This window comes from Saccopteryx bilineata, chromosome 2 (assembly GCF_036850765.1).
Source record: "Saccopteryx bilineata isolate mSacBil1 chromosome 2, mSacBil1_pri_phased_curated, whole genome shotgun sequence".
NCBI classification, from domain to species: Eukaryota; Metazoa; Chordata; class Mammalia; order Chiroptera; family Emballonuridae; genus Saccopteryx; species Saccopteryx bilineata.
In genome coordinates, this window is record NC_089491.1 from 68347273 (window position 1) to 68374748 (window position 27476).

At 36.8% G+C, this 27476-nt stretch overlaps 1 pseudogene; it reads left to right on the forward strand.

Annotated features, from left to right (window-relative positions):
- The first annotated feature begins 12595 nt into the window (after nucleotides 1-12595).
- Nucleotides 12596-13052, forward strand: LOC136322865 (small ribosomal subunit protein eS24-like; annotated as a pseudogene).
- The last annotated feature ends 14424 nt before the right edge of the window (nucleotides 13053-27476 follow it).

Consider the following 27476-nt stretch of genomic DNA (forward strand, 5'->3'; position numbering starts at 1 on the left):
AGAAGTTAGTTTTAAATAACTGATAAAGTATTAAATTTTGAAGTTTAGAAAGCTGCACAAAACATTGTTACAATTGTATAAAATAATATTTTTAAACTAGTTTAAGAGAAATCAGTTCAGGAACTATTTATTGCTGAATCTTCCACTTCTAGTCTCTCAACTTTGACTTTATCTGTCTTATCTGAAGGGGTTCTGCATGGATTTTTCTTTAAAGGGGAGGTTCTGTTATTAAAGAACTAGTTTGGAAAACTGATGTCACGCAAAAGGTGATTATAAAGTGTATAGATGTCAGAGTAATGGCAGCATGAGAGATACTCCTGATCTCTCCCTTTGAAATTTCAACAAATTGAACAATTATAATGCAGTGAAGGAATCTAGCTGGGCTCACAGGCTGTCTGAAAATCAATGCATACAATCAACTAATAGTGAAAAGCATTGAAAAGGGGAGTAGAATACCAGTGAATTTTATCAAACATTCAAAGAAGACTTGGTTCCTATTCTACTCAAAGTCTTCCAAAAAATTGAAGAAGAAGCAATACTTCCAAACACATTTTATAAGGCCAACATAACCCTCATACCAAAACCAGGCAAGGATGGCACAAAAAAAGAAAACTACAGACCAATATCTCTAATGAATACAGATGCTAAAATACTAAACAAAATACTAGCAAATCTAAAACAACAACATATTAAAAAAATAATACATCATGATCAAGTGGGATTCATCCCAGAATCTCAAGGATGGTTCAACATATGTAAAACAGTTAACATAATACACCATATCAACAAAACAAAGAACAAAAACCACATGATCTTATCAATAGATGCAGAAAAGGCTGTCAATAAAATACAACACAATTTTATGTTTAAGACTCTCAACAAAATGGGTATAGAAGGAAAATATCTCAACATGATAAAGGCCATATATGATAAACCATCAGCTAACATCATATTAAATGGCACAAAACTGAAGGCTTTCCTCTTTAAGAACAAGACAGGGTGGCCCATTCTCTCTACTCTTATTTAATGTGGTACTAGAGGTTCTAGCCAGAGCAATCAGACAAGACAAAGAAATAAAAGGCATCCATACCGGAAAAGAAGAAGTAAAGGTATCACTTTTTGCAGATGATATGATCCTATACATCGAAAACCCCAAAGAATCCACAAAAAGACTACTAGAAACAATAAGCCAATACAGTAAGGTCGCAGGATACAAAATTAACATACAGAAGTCAATAGCTTTTCTATATGCCAACAATGAAACATTTGAGAACAAACTCAAAAGAATAATCCTCTTCACGATTGCAACAAAAAAAATAAAATACTTAGGAATAAACATAACAAAGAATGTAAAGGACTTATATAATGAAAACTATAAACCATTGTTCAGAGAAATCGAAAAAGATATAATGAGACGGAAGAATATTCCTTGTTCTTGGTTAGGAAGAATAAATATAATCAAGATGGCCATATTACCCAAAGCAATATACAAATTTAATGCAATTCCCATCAAAATTCCAATGACATTTTTTAAAGAAATAGAGCAAAAAATCATCAGATTTATATGGAACTATAAAAAACCCCGAATTGCCAAAGCAATTCTAAAGAAAAAGAAGGAAGCTGGGGGCATTATAATACCTGACTTCAAACTATATTATAGGGCCACGACAATCAAAACAGCATAGTATTGGCAGAAAAATAGACACTCAGACCAATGGAACAGAATAGAAAATCCAGAAATAAAACCACATATATATAGTCAAATAATTTTTGATAAAGGGGCCAACAACACACAATGGAGAAAAGAAAGCCTCTTCAATAAATGGTGCTGGGAAAACTGGAAAGCCACATGCAAAAGAATGAAACTCGACTACAGTCTGTCCCCCTGTACTAAAATTAACTCAAAATGGATCAAATATCTAAACATAAGACCTGAAACAATAAAGTACATAGAAGAAGACATAGGTACTAAACTCATGGACCTGGGTTTTAAAGAGCATTTTATGAATTTGACTCCAAAGGCAAGAGAAGTGATGGCAAAAATTAATGAATGGGACTACATCAGACTAAGAAGTTTTTGCTCAGCGAGAGAAACTGATAACAAAATAAACAGAAAGCCAACTAAATGGGAAATATTTTCAAACAACAGCTCAGATAAGGGCCTAATATTCAAAATATACAAAGAACTCATAAAACTCAACAACAAACAAACAAACAATCCAATAAAAAAATGGGAAGAGGACATGAACAGACACTTCTCTCAGGAAGAAATACAAATGGCCAACAGATATATGAAAAGATGCTCATCTTCTTTAGTTATTAGAGAAATGCAAATCAAAACTGCAATGAGATACCACCTCACACCTGTTAGATTAGCTATTATAAGCAAGACAGGTAATAGCAAATGTTGGAGAGGCTGTGGAGAAAAAGGAACCCTCATTCACTGTTGGTGGGAATGTAAAGTAGTACAACCATTATGGAAGAAAGTATGGTGGTTCCTCAAAAAACTGAAAATAGAACTACCTTATGACCCAGCAACCCCTCTACTGGGTATATACCCCCAAAACTCAGAAACATTGATACGTAAAGACACATGCAGTCCCATGTTTATTGCAGCATTGTTCACAGTGGCCAGGACATGGAAAAAACCAAAAAGCCCTTCAATAGATGACTGGATAAAGAAGATGTGGCTCATATATACTATGGAATACTACTCAGCCATAAGAAATGATGACATCGGATCATTTACAGCAAAATGGTGAGATCTTGATAACATTATATGAAGTGAAATAAGTAAATCAGAAAAAAACAGGAATTGCATTATTCCATACATAGGTGGGACATAAAAGTGAGACTAAGAGACATTGATAAGAATGTGGTGGGGAGAGGGAGAGGGAAAGGCGGAGGAGGAGGGGCACAAAGAAAACTAGATAGAAGGTGACAGAGGACAATCTGACTTTGGGTGATGGGTATGCAACATAATTAAACAACAAGATAACTTGGACATGGTATCTTTGAATATATGTATCCTGATTTATTGATATTGCCCCATTAAAAAAATTATTAAAGTAAAAAAAAAAGAAAGAAAGAAAAGGGGAGTAGAAGACAAAATGCACTTATGATTGGCTCCCAGAGTGACGAATTTTTTTTTTCTTTGCTAGAGTATGGGAGAGAGAAGGAAAGCTTAGACTGTGTGGGTTTTCTCTGCCAGATTATGAAGAGGGAAGCCCAGAGTAACTGGGCTTCTTCTGCTGAGAGAGTGGAGAGATTGAGGGACAGAATGGGAGATACAAAACCAATATGGCTGCAGAGCACGGGCCATCCACACTCAGCACAGAGACAGAGAAGACCAAAGTGTGGTCTCTCAGCCTCCCAGATCACACCTCCTTCCCTCCTTCATCTCCTGGTATGGAGTATGGATGGAGACAGACCCCACAACTAACTCTCCAGAGCCACTGTCTCCCCTAAAGAACAGAGGTGCTCTGGGTCTGATTTCCTTGTCTGAGATGCACCCAGAAGCCTAAGATCACTATTGCTAAATCCATAAAGCTGTAGAGCTATAAAGCCCTCACAATATGTCCCACCCACCACTGTGACTGCAGCCCTGCCTATATCAGTGAAAAAGTAACATCTCAATAGAGGTCAACTCAGGAATTTCACAGAGCTAAAACTTTTAATATGGTGATACCTACTGTAAGAAAACTGTAACCTCTCAAAACTTATTTTTTTCCTTTTTTTCTCTATAAATTTTATTTATTTTATTGTGGGAATTTTATTTGTTTTTGATTACTTTTTTGTTTTTGCTTTTCATAATTTGTGGTGTTGCTTCTAGACCAGTCATTTTTAAATTTTTTATCTTTTTAATTTTAATTTTGAATTCTTAAGTTGATTTTTGTCAGAGTTCTTAAAAATACTACACTCAAATACCATAAAGAAAGAAATGGAATACTATTGCTACATAAGAATGAGATGTAGTTCAGAAAAAAAATGAAAAATCTTCAGAAAGAAATTTCAACCATATGGAAACCTTGGATTTAAATAATAGAGAATTCAAAATTGAAGTTCTGAAAATAGTAAGATGTAAGAAAACAATGATAGATGATTTAATGAGCTCAAAATACAAATTAATGAACAAAATGAGTATTTTGCCAAGGAGATTGAAACTTTAAAAAAGAACCAAACAAAGATGAAGACCTGAATACATGAACTGAAAACAGAGGTAGCAAGTTTAGGTAACAGAATAGGCCAGATAGAGGAGAGAATCAGTGACATCAAAAACAGGAAACTAGAGATGCTACAGAGAGAAGAAGAGAGAGACTCATGAAATAAATAAGAAAAAGAGATAAATCTCTACAAGATTTGTCTGACTCCATCAGGAAGAGAAATATAAGAATAAGCAGAAGAATGATATCAAAAGAAGAAGTGTAGATCAGAAGAAGAGCAGAAGAAGGGAATGGAGAGCCCATTAAAACAAATAATTGAACAGAATTTCCCAAACCTATGGAAAAAGTTAGAGCCCCAAATCCAAGAAGCAAACAATGCCTAGTTACCTCAGCCCAAACAGACCTTCTTTAAGGCATATCATAATAAAATTGTCAAAAATCAATGACAAAGAATCCTTAAAGCAGCTAAGGAAAAGAAGAATATAACCTTCAAAGGAAGACCCATTAAGTTATAATCAGACTTCTCAGTAAAAACTCTACATTCCAGAAGAGAGTGAACACAAACATTTAAAGTGCTGAAATAGAGGAATTACCAGCCAAAAAATTACTATATCCATCAAAGCTGTTCTTCAGATATGAAAAATAAATAAAAATATTTACAGACATACAGAAGCTGAGGGAATTTATCACCAGAAAACTCCCACTGTAGGAAATACTCAAGGGGGCTACTTGACCAGACGCAAAGAACAAAACATATCAAAACTATAAGTAAAAGCTTTAATAAGGTCACAATAAAAACAAGAATAATCAGCAACAACAATAACATAAGAGGAGAGGGTACATATTTGCAATAGCAAAGGAGGATTGAGTGCAGAAGTACTCATAAGACAAAAGACTCTTGTACATACAACAATTTTTCTTGTAATGACCTAATGGTAACCACCCACAAAAAGGCCACTGCTGAAATACACAGCTTAAAAAAGAAGTAACAGGGGAAAGAGGTATGGAATACCATCAAACAAAAACAAATGACAGAAATACAAAAGAGAAGAACCAATCGAGACACAGAGCTACCAGAAACCAAACATAAAATGGCTATGGGAAATCCTCAAGTGTGAATGATTACCCTAAATGTAAATAGAGTGAACTCACCAATAAAGAGGCACAGAAGGCAGATTGGATCAAAAAGCAAAACCCAACCATATATTGCCTTCAAGAGACACATCTAAGCTGCAAAGCAAAAGTAGACTCATACTGAAAGGTTAGAAAATGATTCTCCAAGCAAACAATACCCAAAGAAAGCAGGTGTAGCCATACTCATATCTAACAATGCTGACTTCAAGACAACAATAGTAACCAGTGACAAACGTAGACATTTTGTAATGATAAAAGTGACATTGTTTCAAGAAGACAACACTTTTTTATATACATGCACTGAACCAAGGAGCACCAAAATATATATGACATTTACTAACTAATCTAAAAATAGAAACAGACAAAAGCACAATTATACTTGGAGATCTCAACATGCCCTTGACGGCTTTAGATAGACTATCCAAAAAGAAAATCAATAAAGAAATATTGGCCTTAAACAACACACTAAACCAAATAGACTTAAAAGACATTTACAGTACATTTCATCTCAGACCAGCAGATTATACATTCTTTTTCAGTGTGCATGGAATATTCTCAAGGATAAACCATATGTTGGGTCACAAAACTAACATCAACAAATTCAGGACAATTGAAATTATACCAGACATATTTTCTGATCATAAGACTTTGAAATTAGAATGCAACTTCAAAAAGGAAGTAAACCAACCAAAATGAAAATTAAACTACATACTTTTAAAAAATGGCTGGGTCAAAGAAGAAATAAAAGCAGAAGTCAAAAGATATATACAAACAAAATGACAACATGGCATATCAAAATTTCTGTGATGCAGCAAAAGCAGTAATAAGAGGGAAGTTTATATTATCACAGTCATATACCATATTTTTTGCTCCATAAGACACACATGACCATGGGACACACCTAGGGTTTTAAGGAGGAAAATAAGAGAAAAAAATATCCTGAACCAAATGGTGTGCTAAAATATTTAATAAAATACCGTATTCTTCACTCCATAAGACACATGGGAATTTTCCCCTCTACTTTTTTGGGGAAAATACTGCATCTTATGTAGTGAAAAATATGGTAACAAGAAATGAGAGATCCTAAATAAACACCCAAATAACACATCATAAAGAACTAGAAAAAAAAAAACAAAGGCAACCCAAAGTCAGCAAAAGAAAGGAAATAGTAAAAATTAGATTAGAACTAAATGAAATAGAGAACAAAAAATGTATAGAAAAAAATTAATACAACAAAGAGCTGGTTTTTTGGAAAAGATCAATACAATTGTCAAACTCCTGGCTAGGCTCACTAAGAGAAAAACAGAAAGGACTCATATAAACAAAATCTGAAATGAAAGAGGAAAAATTACCACATACATCATAGATATACAAAGGTTCATACTAGAATACTATGAAAGATTATATGCCACCAAATTCAACAACCTACAAGAAATGGATAAATTCTTAGAACTATAAAATCTTCCTAGACTGAGTCACAAAGAAGTGGAAAACCTAAATAGACCCATAAGTAGGGAGGAAATAGAAATGGCTATCAAAACACCTCCCCAAAAATAAAAGCCCAGGGCCAGATACCTACATTGGTGAATTCTACCAAACATTCAAAGATTTGGTACCTTTGATCCTTCTCAAAGTCTTCCATAATTAGAAGAAGAAGCAATACTTTCTAATGCATTTTTTGAGGCCAACATAAAGACAACACAAAATAAGAAAATTAGAGGCCAATATATATATATATTAATATTTTTTGAGGCCAATATATTTAATGAATACAGATGCAAAATCCTAAACAAAATACTAGCAAATCAAATACAACCACACATTAAAAAAATAATGCATCACAATCAATTCATTCCAGGAGCATAATGATGGTTCAACATACATAAATTGATCAATGTAATATACCCATCAACAGAACAAAGAACAAAAATTATATGATCCTATCAATAGATGCAAAAAGGCATATGATAAGATCCAACATCCATTTATATTTAAAACACTCAATAAAATAGGTATAGAAGGAAAGTACCTCATCATAACAAAGGCCATATATAAGAAACCATCAGCTAATGTCATACTAAATGGTAAAAAAAATGAAGCCTTTTCCTCTAAAATCAGGAACAAGATAAGGCTGCCCACTCTCTCCATTTTTATTCAACATAGTTCTGAAAGTTTTAGCCAGAACAATCAGGCAAGAGAAAGAAAGAAAACGCATCAATATCAGGAAAGAAGTAAAGGTATCACTTACTGCAGATTACATGATTCTGTATCTAGAAAACCCCAAAGACTCCACCAAAAAACTATTAGAAACAATAAACCAATACAGTAAAGTTGCAGGATACAAATCAATATACAAAAGTCTGTTGCTTTCCTATTCACCAAACTTTGGAAAATAAACTCAAAAATATAACTCCTTTTACAATTATGACAACAACAACAAAAATACTTAGGGAGCCCTGGCCGGTTGGCTCAGCGGTAGAGCGTCGGCCTAGCGTGCGGAGGACCCGGGTTCGATTCCCGGCCAGGGCACACAGGAGAAGCGCCCATTTGCTTCTCCACCCCTCCGCCGCGCTTTCCTCTCTGTCTCTCTCTTCCCCTCCCACAGCCAAGGCTCCATTGGAGCAGAGATGGCCCGGGCGCTGGGGATGGCTCTGTGGCCTCTGCCTCAGGCGCTAGAGTGGCTCTGGTCGCAATATGGCGACGCCCAGGATGGGCAGAGCATCGCCCCCTGGTGGGCAGAGCGTCGCCCCTGGTGGGCGTGCCGGGTGGATCCCGGTCGGGCGCATGCGGGAGTCTGTCTGACTGTCTCTCCCCGTTTCCAGCTTCAGAAAAATGAAAAAATGAAAAAAAAAAAATACTTAGGGACAAACTTAACGAAGGATGAGAAGGACCTATATACTGAAAACTACAAAGCATTCTTGAAAGAAATTGAAAAAGACACAATGAAATGGAAAAATACTTTCATGTTTATGGATTGGAAGAATCAACATAGTTAAAATGACCATATTACCAAAAGCAATGTATAAATTTAATGCAATCCCCATCAAATTTCCAATGTCATTTTTTAAAGACATAGAACAAAAAAAATCACCCAGTTTGTATGGAATAGTGAAAGCAATCCTGAGGAAAAAGAATGAAGCCAGAAGTATCACACTACCTGACTTCAAATTATAGATAAGCCATGATAATCAAAACAGCATGGTAATGGCAGAAAAACAAACATATAGACCAATGGAAAAGAATCAAGAGCCCAGAAATAAAAACAGACATATATGGACAACTAGTCTTTGACAAGGGAACCAAAAACACACAATGGAGAAAAGAAAGCCTCTTCAATAAATGGCGCTGAGAAAATTGGAAAGCCAAATGCAAAAGAATAAAGCTTGGCTATAGTTTGTCCCTTTGCACAAAAATTAATTCAAAATGGATCAAAGACCTAAATATAAGATCTGAAACAATATATTGCATAGAAGAAAACATAGGTACTAAACTCATGGACCTTTGTTGTAGCAAACACTTTATGAATTTGGTCCCAAAGGCAATGGAAGTAAAGGCAAAAATAAATGAATGGGACTATATCAAACTTAAAAGTTTCTGCACAGCAAGAAGAAACTGACAACAAAACAAATAGGAAGCCAACTAAATGGGAGACATTTGCAAACAACAATTCTGCAAATGGGTTAATATAAAGAACTCACAATGCTCAGAACAAACAAGCAAACAATCCAATTAAAAAATAGAGAGGACCTGAATGAACACTTCTCCCAAGACATACAAATGGCCAACAGATATATGAAAAGATGTTCATCCTCATTAGCTATTAGAGAAATGCAAATCAAAATTACAATGAGATATCACCTCACACCTGTTACATTGCCTATTATCAACAGAACAGGTAATAAGTGTTGGAGAAGCGGTGGAGAAAAAGGAACCCTCATTCACTGCTGGTGGGAATGCAAATTAATACAACCATTATGAAAGAAAGTATGGTGGTTTCTCAAAAATTTAAGAATTATCGTATGACCTAGCAATCCCTCTACTGGGTATCTACCTCAAAAACTTGAAAGCATTGGTATGTAAAGACACATGCACCCCCATGTTCATGGCAGCATTATTCACAGTGGTCAAAACATGAAAATAACTAAAGTGTCCCTCGACACAGGATTGGATAAAGAAGATGTGGCACATATATACAATGGAATACTACTCAGCCATAAGAAATGATGACATAGTGACATTTACAACAACATGGATGAATCTTGAGAACATTATACTGAGTGAAATAAGTAAATTTAAAAAAGTTGAGAACTGTATGATTTTACACATAGATGGGGTATAAAACTGAGACTAATGGACATAGAAAAAAAGTGGTTAGCAGGGGGTGAGGGAAAGGGAGTAAAGAGGAGCAAATATAAGGTGATGGAAAATGAGTTGACTTTGGGTGATGGGTACATAACATAATCAACAGTTCAAATGCTATAGAAAAGGTTACTGGAAACCTATGTACTCCTATTGATCAATGTCATCTGTTAAATTTAATTTTCTAAATTTTTTTTAAAAATGGATGAAATATAAAAAAATAAAGTGTTTATATATATTCATGCATACATTCAGTTATTTTTAAACATTTGTTTAAGTACTTACTATGACTACACTCAGTGGTGGGCAAACACACACCAAATATTTCTCTTCCCTCTTGGAGCCAAGAATTTAGGATATATCTGTTGTTGTCTTGGGATTACTATAAACTCAGGATCTGTGCCCCAAATCCACTAACATTTGACAGATATTTAGCAAGTTCTTATTTCATGCAAGGTAGTGGGCAGAGCAATGTCACTGGTGGGTGCTGGGAATGAAAGATGAATAGCAATCTCTGCTCTCAGAAAAATCACAAATCAATACTTCTTGGTCTTAAGGATTGTGGACTTTTAACCTCCTTTTATGCTTCTACTTGCAGTGAGGGAGGAAATATGAAGTGAGTGTTGTCTTCCATATTTCTCATTTCCCCTCATCAACAACAAAAGAATTTCTTTTGTAAGGTTTTAGGAACCTCTATGAAGAAAAATGACAGCAATACAATAGCTCTTGGGTGGCTAAATCAAAACTCATGGACTATTTGTGGATCCCAAGAGGACTATTCAATATCAACTTCATTCCTAACACTAGAACAATATTTCAAATGCAAAGCCTTCTTAAAGAGGAAAGCTACATATTTTTATTTATAACATCTGTTCTTTAATGCAGAATCCTTACAGCAGAGTTTCTTAGAATGTGGTCTATGGATCACCTATATTGGAATCACATAAAGAACTTATTAAATGCAGATTTCTGGGCCCCACCCCAGACCTTTATAATGAGAATCTACAGGTCCCCAAATTCATCAATTTAAACAAGAACCCTAGGTGAGCCTTAGGCACACAAATATTTCAGAAACAATATTTCAAAAACTTAAGTTTTATAAGATCTCAAATGAAGAACCAATCTTACTGTAGAATGTATTCATTCATTGTGTCATGAGGAGGCAACACTAATGAACTCAATTAAAACAGCAACAGTAACAAATCTCCAATATGCCACTTTACAAAGTCATTGTGACATAGTAACTGTTAAGGAATTTTTCTCCACACATCACTTCCTGTTCTTATCCAAATCAGCATGACAGTTAGCTTGATAACAGAAAACCCTTGTTTTCCCTTGTCATAATAATCTGGGGATATAATAACGTTAACAAAATAATAGTCTTCTGGCTGGGCACCAAGCAACCCCATCCTCAAATTCCTTCTGAGGCATACAGGAAGTCCCAAGAAGGTGCCTCATTTGTGTTCTCATGTGTCCCCTAGACGGCCTCACCTTCTTTCTTGCTACTCAAGTTTCCTATAATATCGCTCTGACACTATCAGTAGTGAGTCCTGGATTCCTACTATTGAACTACTGATGAAAGCAGCTCTCCAGATGCTGAGCTTTTCTGCTCACAAGTTCCTAAACCCAGGAGCTCAATTTGGTCCTGTTTTTATGCTTCCAGTTCCAACAGACTGCCCTGCCCATGGGGAATACATTCTTCAGCTAGCCCCATTTGTCTTCTGAATCTAAGGCTTTAAATGAATCTACATTTTATCTTCAGTGTCTTGCCAGAGAGTGGAATGATGTGGTTCTTTTTTGGACACATATTTCTCTGCACAGAAATTGGTCAGAAGTCATTCATGGTTGGGTTTAGGAGGTTGGTTAAGGAGCTGACAACACTCACATTAATCATTTTTTTCTTACAAGAGTTCTTTATTGGCTTAACAATGTCATCAAGGACATGAGGATTTAAATCTTCTTGCTCTACCATCTACAGCTTGCTGGCTTTTCCTTACACTGGTCAGGCCATGGTTTATAGGACAGGTTGGCTACAGAAGTGGCAAAAATCTACTACAGACCTAACATCCAAAAGAAGAAATGGGGTAATCTCTTCTTTTATTTCTGTTTTAATGCTGAGGATATCTGTCTCAGAAAATTCTCAACAAGCTGACCACTAATCTCATGAACTAGAACTACTCGGTCATATGCTCTCCCCCAAACCACTTGCTGTCAAGAATAATGAGTTAACCTTGTTTTGGGTTTATTTGTTTTGTTTAGAATATGCAATATTTCCTTTTTGCATGGTAGACACATAAATAAAATTGAAATATTATTAGAAGAGAATAAAAGAAGTAGATTTGGGATAGGCAACCAAGAGTCTCTACTGAAGGACTCCTGGTCCTTTGAGATAAAAAAGAAAAGTTATAGACTAATGGAGTTGTTCATGACCCAGTCTCCAGCATGTTTACCCCTAGGTTCTGACTCTGAAATATAATAGCTAGAAGTACATCTCACTTCTTGGCTAACAATAATGAGGAGTTACTTGATTGTTTATTATTTGCCCACAATCCACAGTGTCTTATTTCTCAATTCATTTCTAACTACTTGGTACTTTTTCTACTGAAAAAAATTTAAAATATTAAATAAATACAACTAAAAACTTTCAACAGCTTTTCAGGTGGCTATAAGTACACATAAAGGTTTAATAAAAGTCAACTGCAGGCCTGGCCAATGGTGGCGTGGTGGATGGAGCGTCGACTTGGAGCGCTGTGGTCGCTGGTTCGAAACTCTGGGCTTGTCTGGTCAAGGCACATAGGGGAGTTTATGCTCCCTGCTCCTTCCCCCTTCTCTCTCTCTCTCTACCACCCCATCTCTAAAATGAATAAACTAAAAAATAAAGTTAAAAAAAATCAACTGCCGTTTTTTCCTCCCTGGTTGCTTGAAAATTGGCCACCATCATGGATGACACAGTAATCATCCAGACCAGGAAAGTTCATGACCAACAGACTACTTCAGCAGAAACCAATGGTCATTGACCCCCTTCACTCTGGAAGGCAACCAATCTTACTATAGATTGTATTCATTCATTATGTCATGAGTAGGAAACACCGATGAACTCAATTAATTACCTAAGTCAGAAATTCAGGAAAAACTAGCTAGAATGTATAAGACCACACCAGGTGTCATCTGTCTATTTCTATTCAGAACCCATTTTGGTGGTGGCAAGACAATTGGCCTTGGCATGATTTATGATTCTTTGGATCACACAAAGGAAAATGAACTCAAACATAGACTTGAAAGATGTAGCCTGTATTAGAAGAGAAGAACTTCAACAAAACAGCACAAGGACCACAAGAACTGAACAAAGACAGGGGTACTGCAAAGGCCAAAGTTGGTGCTGGTAAAAAGGAGTAAAGATTCTGCAGTGACTGTCATAATAATGCAGATTTCTCATAAGAGAATGAATAAACTATGTGAAAAAATTATGAATAAAACAACTCCAATTAAAAAAATTGGGGTTTTGCCAAACATTCTGGAGTTTGCAATCATTTCCATCCTGAGCATCAGAACTCTGTTATTTTTCACAAATAGCCAATGACTTCAATGGTGCAAATAACATGAGCCACAGACCACAACCTCTGAATAAAAAACTATAAAAGGGACACACTCAGTCTCAATCCTGAAGGGACGATATGTCCCCCCCAAAAAAGGTGAGGGAAGGAAGGAAGAAAGAATACCTCCAAACCTCTCAAAAGAACAACTGCAACCAGCCATTAAAGTTAATTAGAACAAAGTATCAGAAACAGAACTTTAAAAATTGTGTTGATGCTTACTCTAAAACCTACTTTCCCCAAAGCTGCCATGTATTTCTTTATTTGGTTTTATTTCTAGGACTGGCACTCACAGCAGATGTGGGGGCAAAAATGAAATCAGAAGGACTTTGGTATTCTAGAGTACATTGTGCTTTACTGCATTAGCGAGAGAAAACAGATTGTAGCTAGGATAAGAGCAGTGTAAATAATGTTAAGTGTGCAATAGCACACAGCATTGATTTAAATGACCTAGTAACTCGGCACTGTCCCAGGCAATTATTCCCTAACCAGAATTTATGTCATGTGTGTCAAAAAGCAGTCCAGACCTTGGACACAGATATGCATTTAGATACACATTTCAAAGTTCCTCTTCTCAGCTGGAAAAATCTTTGAATTGCTTTGTTATAAAAAGCAAAAAGGCCATTTTCTCTTTCTCTTCTTCAAATTTAATAACCCTCAGTGATATTAGGGAATAGTTCACCTTTTTCCAGTTATTTAAATATTTGTTAAAGATGTGTATGCAGATTTATTTGAAAAGTATTTGAAATGATGACATCATAAATCATTACAAATATATTTATGAAATTAAAAAAAAAGTCTTACACTTTTACTCTTGATGATATCCCTCATATAGATCTAAAACTATTTCTGAGTTTTGAGTGAAACTGCAGAAGAAATTAAAATATTTTAGTCCCCCTCAAACCCCTAGACCACCTCTCATTTCTTTCTGGGGAAATAGCAAGACTTGGATTCACATAAAGAACCACATGTTAATGTCACAGCCTCAGATTGTCTGGGTAAATGCCAAGGAGCACATCAGAGTTTGTAATGAACCTCTTTCCCATTGACAACGTAGTCAGCCTTTTGACTTCACATTTTATGGCTCCCCTCTCTGCCTGACATTATATTTCAGGACTCCACTTGGAATGCTGAGTGCAATGGTTTGCACATCCTAATCTCAGGTGCTCAGATGTGTTGGTGGATTTTTCTTTTCATTTTGTAGCAGTATGCCTCATGAACCTGAGATTTCAACTTGGTTGTAATTTTGGTGACAGAGCTGCCAGGAAAAAGCTGATGTAACCCTTTCATTTGCTCTTTGTCTCTCTCACTTATAACTTGCCAAAGTAGAATCAGACCTCTGGGAGATTCTTACATGGGATTCTGAGCTAAGGTATAGAAACTATCCACATACTACTAGAGTTCATAGTATTAAGAAAAGAAAGCTGAGTTTTAAAGCTTTGTCTCTTTGGCTTCTCCAATTTAGTGTGTGTGTGTGTGTGTGTGTGTGTGTGTGTGTGTGTGTGTGTCACTGTTGCTTAATATGCTTTTTATGGTTTTCCTGAAAATATATCTCATAAGCATGTCTCCTCCAAACCCTCTTCCATCTTATTTTGTTAATTGTGATGAGATAAACATATCTCTCCCTTTCTTCCTTTTTCCTGGAGCTTAGACACATAAAAATCAGGGCAGCAATAGGAAATTTGCTAGCTCAGATCAAATGAAAAAAGAAACAAAGTCTAGCTATGCAAATAAGAAATTTATTCTGGCAACATAAAACTATTCCAAGGTCTTACCTGTCATCCATTTGCAACATCCTAAGTATTCCTCCCCCTCCATAAATAACACTTCTACCCACAAATAATTGTTAACTTGTGCAAGAGATTTGAGAAGAGGAAATCCCAAGGGAGAGAAACATAGAGGGTTCATTGAGAGGTGGCCATAGAGAGGTGTGTGATTTCCTAGTACCTACAAAGATAATGTGGGAGACAATTCTGAGAGATGAGAAGCCATTCCGAAACTCTAACCCTTGTGGATGATTATGGGATGTAAGTTTTGTCTTAAAGTAAAGAACAATTTATAAGTCCTCTGTATTCTCAATGAGTACTTGACTAAGAGTAAAGGTGTTAAAAAAAATAGACCATACTACTCTCACCTGATAGTAGTGGATAGTACTGGGGTTACCCTAAATTGATTCCAATCTTCTTCATGTTGAATGGAAGCCAGCAAGGGCTTGCCACAATAATCATTATGAAAGAGGTTTGTCTTTCTACCTTAAACAAAAAGACCAGTGTCTGTATGAAACTATTTTATTATCTCAATCAATGCATTCAAAAAATGAAGCTTAGATAACACTAGGGAACAAATTTTTTTTCATTTTTTGTTGCATGAGGTTTTAGAACTGTTTCTATATATTTCTGCATCACTGATTCCAAATCTGAAATCCGGTTTTTGGTGCATGCTCTTGTTTTTATGAAATTTTAATTTCTTTATGTTACTGTTAATGGCATGCATTGATTTTTAAATTGGAGTTAAAGGGCAACAACTCTTGGATTGAACATAAACACAAGGCAATTAATGTTGTACAAACATCACTTTTACATAATTGTAGTTGTTTTTAAATGTAAAAAATTATTATCTGCTAAGAACACCCTCTTATTTTTGTTTTAAGATTGAATCGTGGCTTCTTCCAGTAGGCGTAAATGTAAGAATAGTCCTGACACCTTCTGTTATATATGTGGTTGTTACACACTTCAACGTCAAAGGCGCAATATTTCATCATTTGTGACATGTGCATATAATGCCTATTTTCTATTTTCAAGTTCCCCTTGGCGATCAAGACAAGAATTGGGCTCCTCATATTGTGTGTCATAGTTGTGAGGAAATGCTTCGTGACTGGACAAAAGGAAAACACAAAAGAATGCCTTTTGGTATTCCCATGGTTTGGCATGAACCTAATTACCACAGCAGTGACTATTATTTCTGTCTGATTCATACAGAGGGCATCAGCAAGAAAAAATGGCATATGATCTCATATCCTAATATTCCTTCAGCAATATGACCTGTCCCACACTCTGAGACACTCCTGGTTCCAGTTTTCAATGGTTTTATTTATTCTAAGGACAAAGAAAGTAAACACAGTGATCAAGTGTATTTTGATAAGATGCATGAGGAAATGGTTTTAGAATCTGAAGGGTCTTCTTCTGATGCCAAGCAGTCATTAATCCCTCAGCAGTTTAGCCAACCCAAATTGAATGACTTAGTAAGAATGACATAAAAATTGTCCTCAACTTTCTAAAGTATGAGGAGCATAACTGGATCATTTGTGTGGATCTTAAAATGGTAAATTTCCTACTAGGACAACAGAGAGGTTTCACGAAATATCCTTGCTTTCTGTGTTTGTGGGACAGCCGTGCTTGGGAGAAACACTGGACACAGAACCAGTGGCTGAAATGTGAAGCTCTGGAAGTAGGGATGCAAAATATCGTGAATGAACCTGTAGTTAATTGAGACAGGATCATTTTCCCCCCACTTCACATCAAACTTGGCTTAATGAAGCAGTTTGTTCAGGCTTTGGATAGAGAAAGTGAATACTTTCAACATATTATTTCTGCTTTTCCTGCCTTGTCTTTTGAGAAGATAAAAGCAGGTATATTTGATGGACCTCAGATTCGAACCCTCATATGTGATGAAGAATTTGCCAGGAAGATGAATAAGGAGGAGAAAGCAGCATGGCAGTCTTTTGTGACATTACAAAGAAGTTCCTTGGCAACAAAAAAGCAGAAAACTATGAACTTCTGGTTCAAAGGATGCTGTTGGCTTTTGATGACATTGGATGTAACATGAGCATTAAGATTCACTTCCTGAACAGTCACCTTGATAAGTTTCCCGAAAATCTTGGAGCTGTTAGTAATGAGCAGACTACTGCTGGGGCATCATATGAGATTGTCCTCAACAAGTACACAAATGCAAGAGCTACAAATGCAAATTTTTGCCTGAATAGAATTTAAGTAATTTTTGTGTAAATTTTATGATAAAAATAAGTGTTTTAATATGTTCTATTTCAAAATTGTAGACAAATTCTGATGCAATCATATCTTTTAGTGTATTTGCTGCATTATGTAAATTATTATATATTCACTAAGATGATGGCCAAGAAGACATTCTACTTCATTATGTTAAACTAAGTGTTGAATATTTTACAATAAGATGAAAACATAAAATCTTGAATTGCAAAAAAACTGTAGCTTACAAAGAAAAACTAATGTCAGATTTGAGATCAGCACACTTGAATTAGGTAGGAACAAGAGTTTTTGTGGATGCAACAAAAATTTTTTTCCCTGTGTAATTTATCATTTGTATATACCCATGGGATGTGTTTGCATAAGTTATCAGAAGCAGATTACTCATTTGATTATAATACACTGCCTGGCAGTCTCTACAGGGAACTCAGACGGAATAATTTAGGGGTATCCTTGCCTATGTGGCTACATGTGTAAAGCTCTCTGCAGGTAGAAATGCTGGCCCTGAGCCTCCAGACCTCAACAAGGTTTTAGTTTGCTTTGTCTAACAAACTCAAATTCTTTGTATCCATGGCATTAGTTATAACTAATTCCTTTTCATGGCCATATAAATTCTAGGAAATGAGAAGTTTAATCAATAAAAATTGAGAGTAAAGCCTTAGAAGTTATGGTAGAGATGCTATTGGGTTCAGCTCATTGCCTCTTATGCTATTGTTTTTTGCCACAATTGTTTTCCTGTGCATGATAAATCAAGATTATACAAAACCCCAAAATAAATCAAGGAATTGTGGGCTTTTGAGCTAGCAGTGATCTTATTATCCAGTTTAAAACTTAAAACTTAGGCCTGACCTGTGGTGGCACAGTGGATAAAGCGTCGACCTGGAAATGCTGAGGTTGCTGGTTCGAAACCCTGGGCTTGCCTGGTCAAGGCACATATTGGAGTTGATGCTTCCAGCTCCTTCTTCCCTCCTTCTCTCTCTCAGTTTCTCTCTCTCCTCTCTAAAAATGAATAAATAAAATTAAAAAAAAAAAAAAAACTTAAAACTTTATTTTACAGAAAAAAGAAGGAACAGGCTCAGAGACCGCATGCTTTAATTCACTGACAGTTATTCATTTAGCTCCTACTTAATACATGACACTGTTCTAGTTCCTGGGACTTTCTGTCTTTGTGACACTTCCACTGAACTGAGAGTGAAGAAGTGTGGGTATGTGTTTCAGCAGAATGTCCAGTAGTCATGGGTGCTAGGAAGAGAAAGTAAAGGTTATAGGATCCAAATGGCAGCTCTTCTGGATATGATAAAAACACTTTGAGGAGGTTTGAGCGGTCCCTGACTGATGTGAGGGACAAGCTATGTGATACCTTGTGGGAGGAGTTCCAGGCAGAGGTAACAGTAGGCGCAGAGACGTTGAGGTGAGAGGATGTCTGAGGGACAGCAAGAAAGTGGTTGGAACTCTGTGAACAAGAGGGAGAGTTGAGAAATGTGATCTCACAAGCATCCAGGGTTCCGTTGTAGAAGGCATCAAGGCCTCGAAGCTTAGAATCCATTCTAAGTATGATAGAAAAAGACTGCTGGTTGGTGAGTTTTAAGAAAGAAAGTAGCCCTGACCTGTGGTGGCACAGTGGATAAAGTACAGACCTAGAATGCTGGGGTCTCCGGTTCAAAACCCTGGGCTTGCCTGGTCAAGGCACATATGGGAGTTGATCCTTCCTGCCCCTCCCTATTTCTCTCTCTTTCTCTCTCCTCTCTAAAATAAATAAATAAAATCTTAAAAAAGAAAGAAAGAGGGTAACATGATTCAATTTACATTTAAATTATTCATTCTGACTACTGTATGGAGTGAAGTTGTGGGGGAAGGGCAGACAAGAAGCAAACAAAACAAAACAAAACAAACAAAAAAGCAGGGGAGGGTTATAATAGTCCAAGAAATAGCCGGGAGTGACTTGAACTGGGTGATGGGTGATGATGGGTGTTACATCCCAGGAGACAGACTACAGCAAACCTAAAGTGAATTTTATAAGTTTTATTGTAAACCTGCGCAGGGACTACAGGCAACCCATGCAAGGGAACACTGCAGCCCCGAGCTTCTAAAATGACTCCTTTTTGTAGGGTGGCTATCTAGGCTGAGCAAGCAAGCAGTGCTTACAAGGGCGGGAGAGGTGCGATTAGCTGACCTCATTCTTGGCTAAGTCTCTAGGGTAGGGGCTTCCTTGATCCGGGTACATAGAGTTCAGTGGAAAATATTGCTACATTTCTAACGGTTGTTTATCTTTTGCCTCCTAGCCATGTACTGGATGTACTCAGTTTTCATGGCTGGTGGCCTGCACCGCTTGTCCTAAGATGTCACAATGGGGTCGTATTTTAGAAATACTATGAATACAGAACTAACAATTTGCTGAGGACTTGGGTGTGTTAAACGATAAACTGAGGCATATTAAAATTTTTTTAATTAAATTTAATGCAGTGACATTGATAAATCAGGGTACATACGTTGAGAGAAAATATCTCTAGATTATTTTGACATTTGATTGTGCTGTATACCCCTCCCGCAAAGTTAAATTGTCTTCTGTCACCTTCTATCTGGTTTTCTTTGTGCCCCTCCCCTCCCCTAACCCCTCTCTCCTTCTTCACCCCATCCCCCTTTCCCAACCCCCCGCCCCTGTTGCCATCACATTCTTGTTCATGTCTCTGAGTCTCATTTTTATGTCCCTTCTATGTATGAATTCATCTTAGTTTTTTTTCTGATTTACTTATTTCACTCCGTATAATGTTGTCAAGGTCCATCTATGTTATTGTAAATGATCCGATGTCATCATTTCTTATGGCTGAGTAGTATTCCATAGTATATATGTACCAAAGTTTTTTAATCCACTCGTCCTCTGACGGACACTTGGGCTGTTTCCAGATCTTCGCTATTGTGAACAATGCTGCCACAAACATGCGGGTGCATTTCTCCTTTTCAAGCTGTTCTATGGTGTCCTTGGGGTATATTCCTAAAAGTGGGATAGCTGGGTCAAAAGGCAGTTCGATTTTCAGTTTTTTGAGGAATCTCCATACTGTTTTCCACAGTGGCTGCACCAGTCTGCATTCCCACCAGCAGTGCAGGAGGGTTCCCTTTTCTCCACATCCTCGCCAGCACTTATTCTGTGTTGTTTTGTTGATGAGCGCCATTCTGACTGGTGTAAGGTGATATCTCATTGTGGTTTTAATTTGCATTTCTCTAATGATTAGTGATGTTGAGCATTTTTTCATATGCCTATTGGCCATCTATATGTCCTCTTTGGAGAAGTGTCTATTCATCTCTTTTGCCCATTTTTGGATTGGGTTGTTTGTCTTCCTGGTGTTTGAGATTTACAAGTTCTTTATAAATTTTGGTTATTAACCCCTTATCAGACATATTGTCAAATATGTTCTCCCATTGTGTAGTTTGTCTTTTTATTCTGTTCTTGTTGTCTTTAGCTGTGCAAAAGCTTTTTAGTTTGATACAGTCCCATTTGTTTATCCTGTCTTTTATTTCACTTCCCCGTGGAGATAAATCAGCAAATATATTGCTCCGAGAGATGTCGGAGAGCTTACTGCCTATGTTTTCTTCTAAGATGCTTATAGTTTCACGGCCTACATTCAAGTCTTTTATCCATTTTGAGTTTATTTTTGTGAGTGGTGTAAGCTGGTGATCTAGTTTCATTTTTTTGCAGGTAGCTGTCCAATTTTCCCAACACCATTTGTTAAAGAGGCTGTCTTTACTCCATTGTATTTCCTTACCTCCTTTGTCAAATATCAGTTTTCCATAGAACTGTGGGTTTATTTCTGGGTTCTCTGTTCTGTTCCATTGATCTATATGCCTGTTCTTATGCCAGTACCAGGCTGTTTTGAGTACAATGGCCTTGTAGTATAACTTGATATCAGGAAGTGTGATACCTCCCACTTTATTCTTCTTTTTTAAGATTGCTGAGGCTATTCGTGTCCTTTTTTGGTTCCATATAAATTTTTGGAATATGTGTTCTATATCTTTGAAGTATGTCATTGGTATTTTAATTGGTATTGCATTGAATTTATAGATTTCTTTCGGTAATATAGACATTTTAATGATGTATATTCTTCCTAACCATGAGCACGGTATATGCTTCCACTTGTTTGTATCTTCCTTGATTTCTTTTATCAATGTTTTGTAATTTTCCGAGTACAAGTCTTTAGTCTCCTTGGTTAAGTTTACTCCTAGGTACTTTATTTTTTTGGTTGTAATTGTGAAGGGGATTGTTTCCTTAATTTCTCTTTCTGACTGTTCATTGTTGGTGTATAAAAATGCTTCTGATTTCTGAGTATTGATTTTATATCCTGCCACTTTGCTGAATTTACTTATCAGGTCCAGTAGTTTTTTGACTGAGACTTTAGGGTTTTCTATATACAATATCATATCATCTGCAAATAATGATAGTTTTACTTCTTCTTTTCCAACTTGAATGCCTTTTATTTCTTCTTCTTATCTGATTGCTGTGGCTAGGATTTCTAGGACTATGTTAAATAAGAGTGGTGAAAGGGGGCACCCCTGCCTTGTTCCTGATCTTAAGGGTATTGCTTTTAATTTTTGCCCCTTGAGTATGATGTTGGCTGTGGGTTTCTCATAGATGGCTTTTATCATGTTGAGGTATGTTCCCTGTATTCCCACTTTGCTGAGAGTTTTGATCATGAATGGGTGCTGGATTTTATCAAATGCTTTTTATGCATCTATTGAAATTATCATATGGTTTTTCTCTTTCTTTTTGTTTATGTGATGAATCACATTGATTGATTTACGAATATTGTACCAGCCTTCCCTCCCCAGAATAAATCCCACTTGATCATGGTGTATGATTTTTCCATATATTGTTGGATCCAGTTTGCTAATATTTTGTTGAGGATTTTAGCATCTATATTCATCAGAGATATTGGCCTATAATTTTCTTTCTTTGTATTGTCTTTGCCTGGTTTTGGAATCAGAATTATGCTCGCCTCATAAAAGGAGCTTGGAAGTCTTCCTTCCTCTTGAATTTTTTGAAATAGTTTGAGAAGGATAGGAGTTAGTTCTTCTTTGAATATTTGGTAGAATTCCGTTGTGAAGCCATTGGGCCCCGGACTTTTCTTTGTTGGGAGTTTTTTGATAACTGTTTCGATCTCATTTGGTGTAATCGGTCTGTTTAGGTTTTCTGATTCTTCCAGATTGATTTTTGGAAGATTGTATGTTTCAAGGAATTTGTCCATTTCATCTAGGTTGTCTAGTTTTTTGGCATACAGTTCTTCATAGTATTTTCTTACAATATTTTGTATTTCTGTTGTGTCAGTTGTTATTTCTCCTCTCTCATTTCTAATTTTATTTATTTGAGTCCTCTCTCTCTTTTTCTTGGTGAGTCTACTTAAAGGTTCATCAATCTTGTTTACCTTTTCAAAGAACCAGCTCCTAGTTTCATTGATCCTCTGTATTGTTTCTTTAGCCTCTATGTCATTTATTTCTGCTCTGATCTTTATTATTTCCTTCCTTCTACTATATTTGGGCTTTACTTGCTGTTCTTTTTCTAATTCTTTTAGATGCAGGGTTAAGTTGTTTATTTGAGCTTTTTCTAGCTTCTGAAAGTGTGCCTGTAGTGCTATGAACTTCCCTCTCAGCACTGCTTTCGCTGTGTCCCATAAATTTTGAGTTGTTGTATGCTCATTGTCATTCGTTTCTAGGAATTTTTTTATTTCTTCTTTGATCTCATTCTTAATCCATTCATTATATAACAGCCTGCTATTTAGTTTCCATGTGTTTGAGAATTTTTGAGCTTTTCTGCTGTGATTCATTTCTAGTTTCATGCCATTGTGATCTGAGAAAGTGCTTGATATGATTTCAGTCTTCTTAAATTTGTTGAGAGCACTTTTGTGCCCTAACATGTGGTCTATCCTAGAGAATGTACCATGAGCACTTGAAAAGAATGTATATTCTGCTGCTTTAGGGTGAAAGGTTCTGAAGATATCTATTAAATCGAGTTGATCTAGTGTTTCCAGTAAGTCTGCTGTTTCTCTGTTAATTTTCTTTCTTGAGGATCTATCTAGTGATGTTAGTGGGGTATTGAAATCCCCTACTATTATAGTATTGCTGTTGATATCGCCCTTTAAATCCATCAAAGTCTGTTTTATATATTTGGGTGCTCCTATATTAGGTGCATAGATATTTATAATAGTTATATCTTCCTGTTGGATTACTCCCTTTATCATTATGTAGTGGCCTTCTTTATCTCTTACTATATCCTTTGTTTTAAAGTCCAATTTGTCTGATATAAGTATTGCTACCCCAGCTTTTTTTTTCATTTCCGTTTGCATGAAACGTTTTTTTCCATCCTTTTACCTTCAATCTGTGTGTGTCTTTTGTTCTAAGGTGTGTCTCTTGTAGACAACATATGTATGGGTCCTGTTTTCTTATCCACGCAGCTACCCTATGTCTTTTGATTGGATCATTTAATCCATTTACATTTAAGGTTATTATTGATATGTAGTTGTTTATTGCCATTTTCTTCTTTAAAGGTGTATTCCTTTTTTTTTTTTTTTCTGTATTCTTTTCCCACTTTATCTGTTTACACCAGGCCCCTTAATATTTCCTGCAGCATTGGTTTGGTTGTAATGAATTCCTTGAGTTGTTTTTTGTCTGGGAAGCTTTTTATTTCTCCTTCGAATTTAAACAATAGCCTTGCTGGATAAAGTAGTCTTTGTTGTAGGTTCTTGTTCTGCATTACTTTGAATATTTCTTGCCATTCCCTTCTGGCCTTAAGTGTTTCTGTTGAGAAGTCAGATGTCATCCTTATGGGGGCTCCTTTGTAGGTGATAACTTTTTTTTCTCTTGCAGCTTTTAATATTTTCTCTTTATCGCTTAGCTTTGGTATTTTAATTATGATGTGTCTTGGTGTAGGTTTCTTTGGGTTTCTCTTTAATGGAGTCCTCTGTGCTTCTTGGATTTATGAGAGTTTCTCTTGCATTAATTTAGGGAAGTTTTCAGCTATGATATGATTGAACAAAGTCTCTATCCCTTGTTCTTTTTCTTCTTCTTCAGGAACCCCTATGATGCGGATGTTATTTCTCTTCATGTTGTCACAGAGCTCTCTAAGAGTTTCCTCTGACTTTTTGAGTCTTTTTTCTCTTTTCTTCTCTGCTTTCATGCCTTCATTCCAGTTGTCTTCTAACTCGCTGATTCGATCCTCTGCTCTATCTATCCTGTTTTTAATTCCTTCCATTGTGGTCTTTATTTCTGATATTGTATTTGTCATCTCCAACTGATTCTTTTTTATACTTGCTATTTCTTTGTTTAGGTTTTCAAACTGTCCCTCCATTGTTGTTCTAAGATCCCTAAGCATCCTTACAATCATTATTTTGAACTCCACATCTGGAAGTTTGATTATTTCCATATCACTCAGTTCATCTCCCGAAGGTGTCTCTTGTGGTTTCATTTGGATTGCTCTCCTTTGTCTTCTCATTTTCTTTTTTATTTTATTTATTTTTTTATTTTATTTGTAGAGTTGGTTGAGTCTAGGCTTGGTGTTGTCTGCCTCCAGTTTTCAGTTGTGTTATTTTTAGGTCTTCGTGGGTTGGTATCAGCTATTACTTGTAATCCACTTTCGGATTTGGGCAGCTTTGAAGTCTTGATTTGTTTGTTTTCTTAACAGGTGATAGTCTTGTTAACTGATCTCAGCAGGGGGCTTCCTTGAAACTGTAACCAGGAATGCTGTGGGTGTAACCTGAGACGCTGAAGGTCTCTTCCTCCAACTAATCTCACTGGAGGCAGGGTTTTTTCTCAGCTTCAGTAGGGGGAGGTGTATCTCAGATCTCCATGGAGACCTGAGTTTCTGCCCCTCCTCCCCACTTCTTGTTTTCAGCTGTGTCTTGTTGTGCTTATTAGAGCTGGATAGATGTCTGGAGATCTCTGATCCGGAAGCACTTCAGCTCTGTTTTGTGAAAGGTTCAGTCCCTCCCCCAGCTATGGCCGCCTCCAGCACGAATGAGTCAGCTTTTTTATTTCGTTTCTTGCATACCTTAGGCCCTCACAGTCTGTCCCTCTCCCTGTCCTTTCCACTTGGGAGATAAGTTGGTCTTTTCAACCCACCTTGCTCCCTGGTTGCCAGGTAAGTGGCTGTGAGCAGTAGTTTCTGCTCTTTTTCCTCTGTGAAATCCTCTCTGGGCTCTCAGCCTCACCCCCCCCTTCCATTCCTGTAAGCAGAGGAGATTCAGGCACTCCTTACCAGGATTATTGTGGCTTCCTCTTTGCTCCTTGGTTTTTGAGAGCTGTTCTTGCAGTTCAGTGTTGGTTTTTCATGCTGATTTTTTCTAAATTGATTTGTATTCCAGTTTGGTGTTGAGAGCTGGGCATCTGGGCGTCCGCCTACTCTGCTGCCATCTCTCTTTTCCCCCATATTAAAATTTTTTAATTTATTTGAACAAAATTTGATTTGAATTGGGCTGTCCAATCCAAAAATGGTTAGGAGTGCTTCTGGACAGGAGCTACTGGCAAGATTTATACAGAGAAAGTATGGACACAAAACAAGGGAATTATATGATTGATGGTAGCTTAAAGTCTAGTTGACTATTTGTGATTGGTTGGCATTAGTGTTTTGGTTTTGCAACTCTTGGGCAGATGAGTTTGTAGAATTTGTGTTTTTTGGTTTTGTTCACTTTTTATTAAAAATGGCACTGCCCACATGGGGCAGTTGATTGCCTTCCTGTTTGGAGAGGGACTTGGTTATGCTAATGTATGCTGGAGGGAGGGCTTTCATGCTGAAAGCTTTTAAAAGGAGGAGCTAGGAGACCATTTTAGGAGAGACCATGCTGTTGCAGAGAAGGCAGGAGACCACATTGTTGCAGGCAACAGAAGCCACGTGGTTGAAGGGGAAGAGGCAACCAAAATATAGGTGTACAGAGGGGACTGAGTGAGACTATTGGGCCTTTGTCCACTGCACCACCACAGGTCAGGACTATTGGGCCTTTGAATCTAGGAAAAAACAGAGAAAAGTCAGTGGCTTTGGGAGCCCTAAATGGAAAGGAAGTATTTTCCCTGCTGTGTGTATTTTCTCACCCACTGTTTGAGAGCAGGAATAAAGGATGGCCCACCAGTTCTTGGCTCCGTAACTCTCTGTCCAAATTAAATGGACACCTGCACGGGCCAGTAGGCTGTAGTGGTGGACACAGCTACTGGCCCTACAGCAACCTGGAGGCATTTACAGACTAAGATTTTGGTTTGCTTAAGTAAGCCACCATGGCATTAAAGTCACATCAATCTAATGGCCTTTTTGTTCAATTAATTTATAAAGAACTTGTAAAACTCAACACCAAGAAGACAAACAATCCAATCAAAAAATGGGCAAAAGAAATGAATAGACACTTCTCCAAAGAGGACATACAGATGGCCAATAGGCATATGAAAAATGCTCAACATCACTAATCATTAGAGAAATGCAAATTAAAACACAATGAGATATCACTTCACACCAGTCAGAGGGGCACTCATCAACAAAGCAACACAGAATTAAGTGCTGGCAAGGATGTGGAGAAAAGGGAACCCTCCTGCACTGCTGGTGGGAATGTAGACTGGTGCAGCCACTGTGGAAAACAATATGGAAATTCCTCAAAACATTAAAAATCGAACTGCCTTTTGACCCAGCTATCCTACTTTTAGGAATATACCCTAAGAACACCATAGCACTGTTCCAAAAGGAGAAATGCACCCCCATGTTTATGGCAGCATTGTTCACAATAGCAGAGATCTGGAAACAGCCCAAGTGTAAAACTTTGGTACATATATAATATGGAATACTACTCAGCCATAAGAAATAATGACAATGGATCATTTACAACAACATGGATGGACCTTGATAACATTATACAGAGTGAAACAAGTAAATCAGAAAAAACTAAGAACTGTATGATTCCATACATAGATGGGACATAAAAATGTGACTCAGAGACATGGACAAGAGTGTGGTGGTTATGGGGGGAGGGGAGAGAAGAAGGATGAGGGGAGGGGAGGGGCACAAAGAAAACCAGATATTGATAGAACGTGATGGAAGACAATTTGACTTTGGGTGATGGGTATGCAACATAATCAAATGTCAAAATAACCTGGAGATGTTTTCTCATTAATATTAATAATAAAAAATTAATATGTGTGGAGTATAAAAAAGAAACGAAGTTGATTCCAAGGCTTTTGATATGACCTCTTGGGAAAATGGAGAT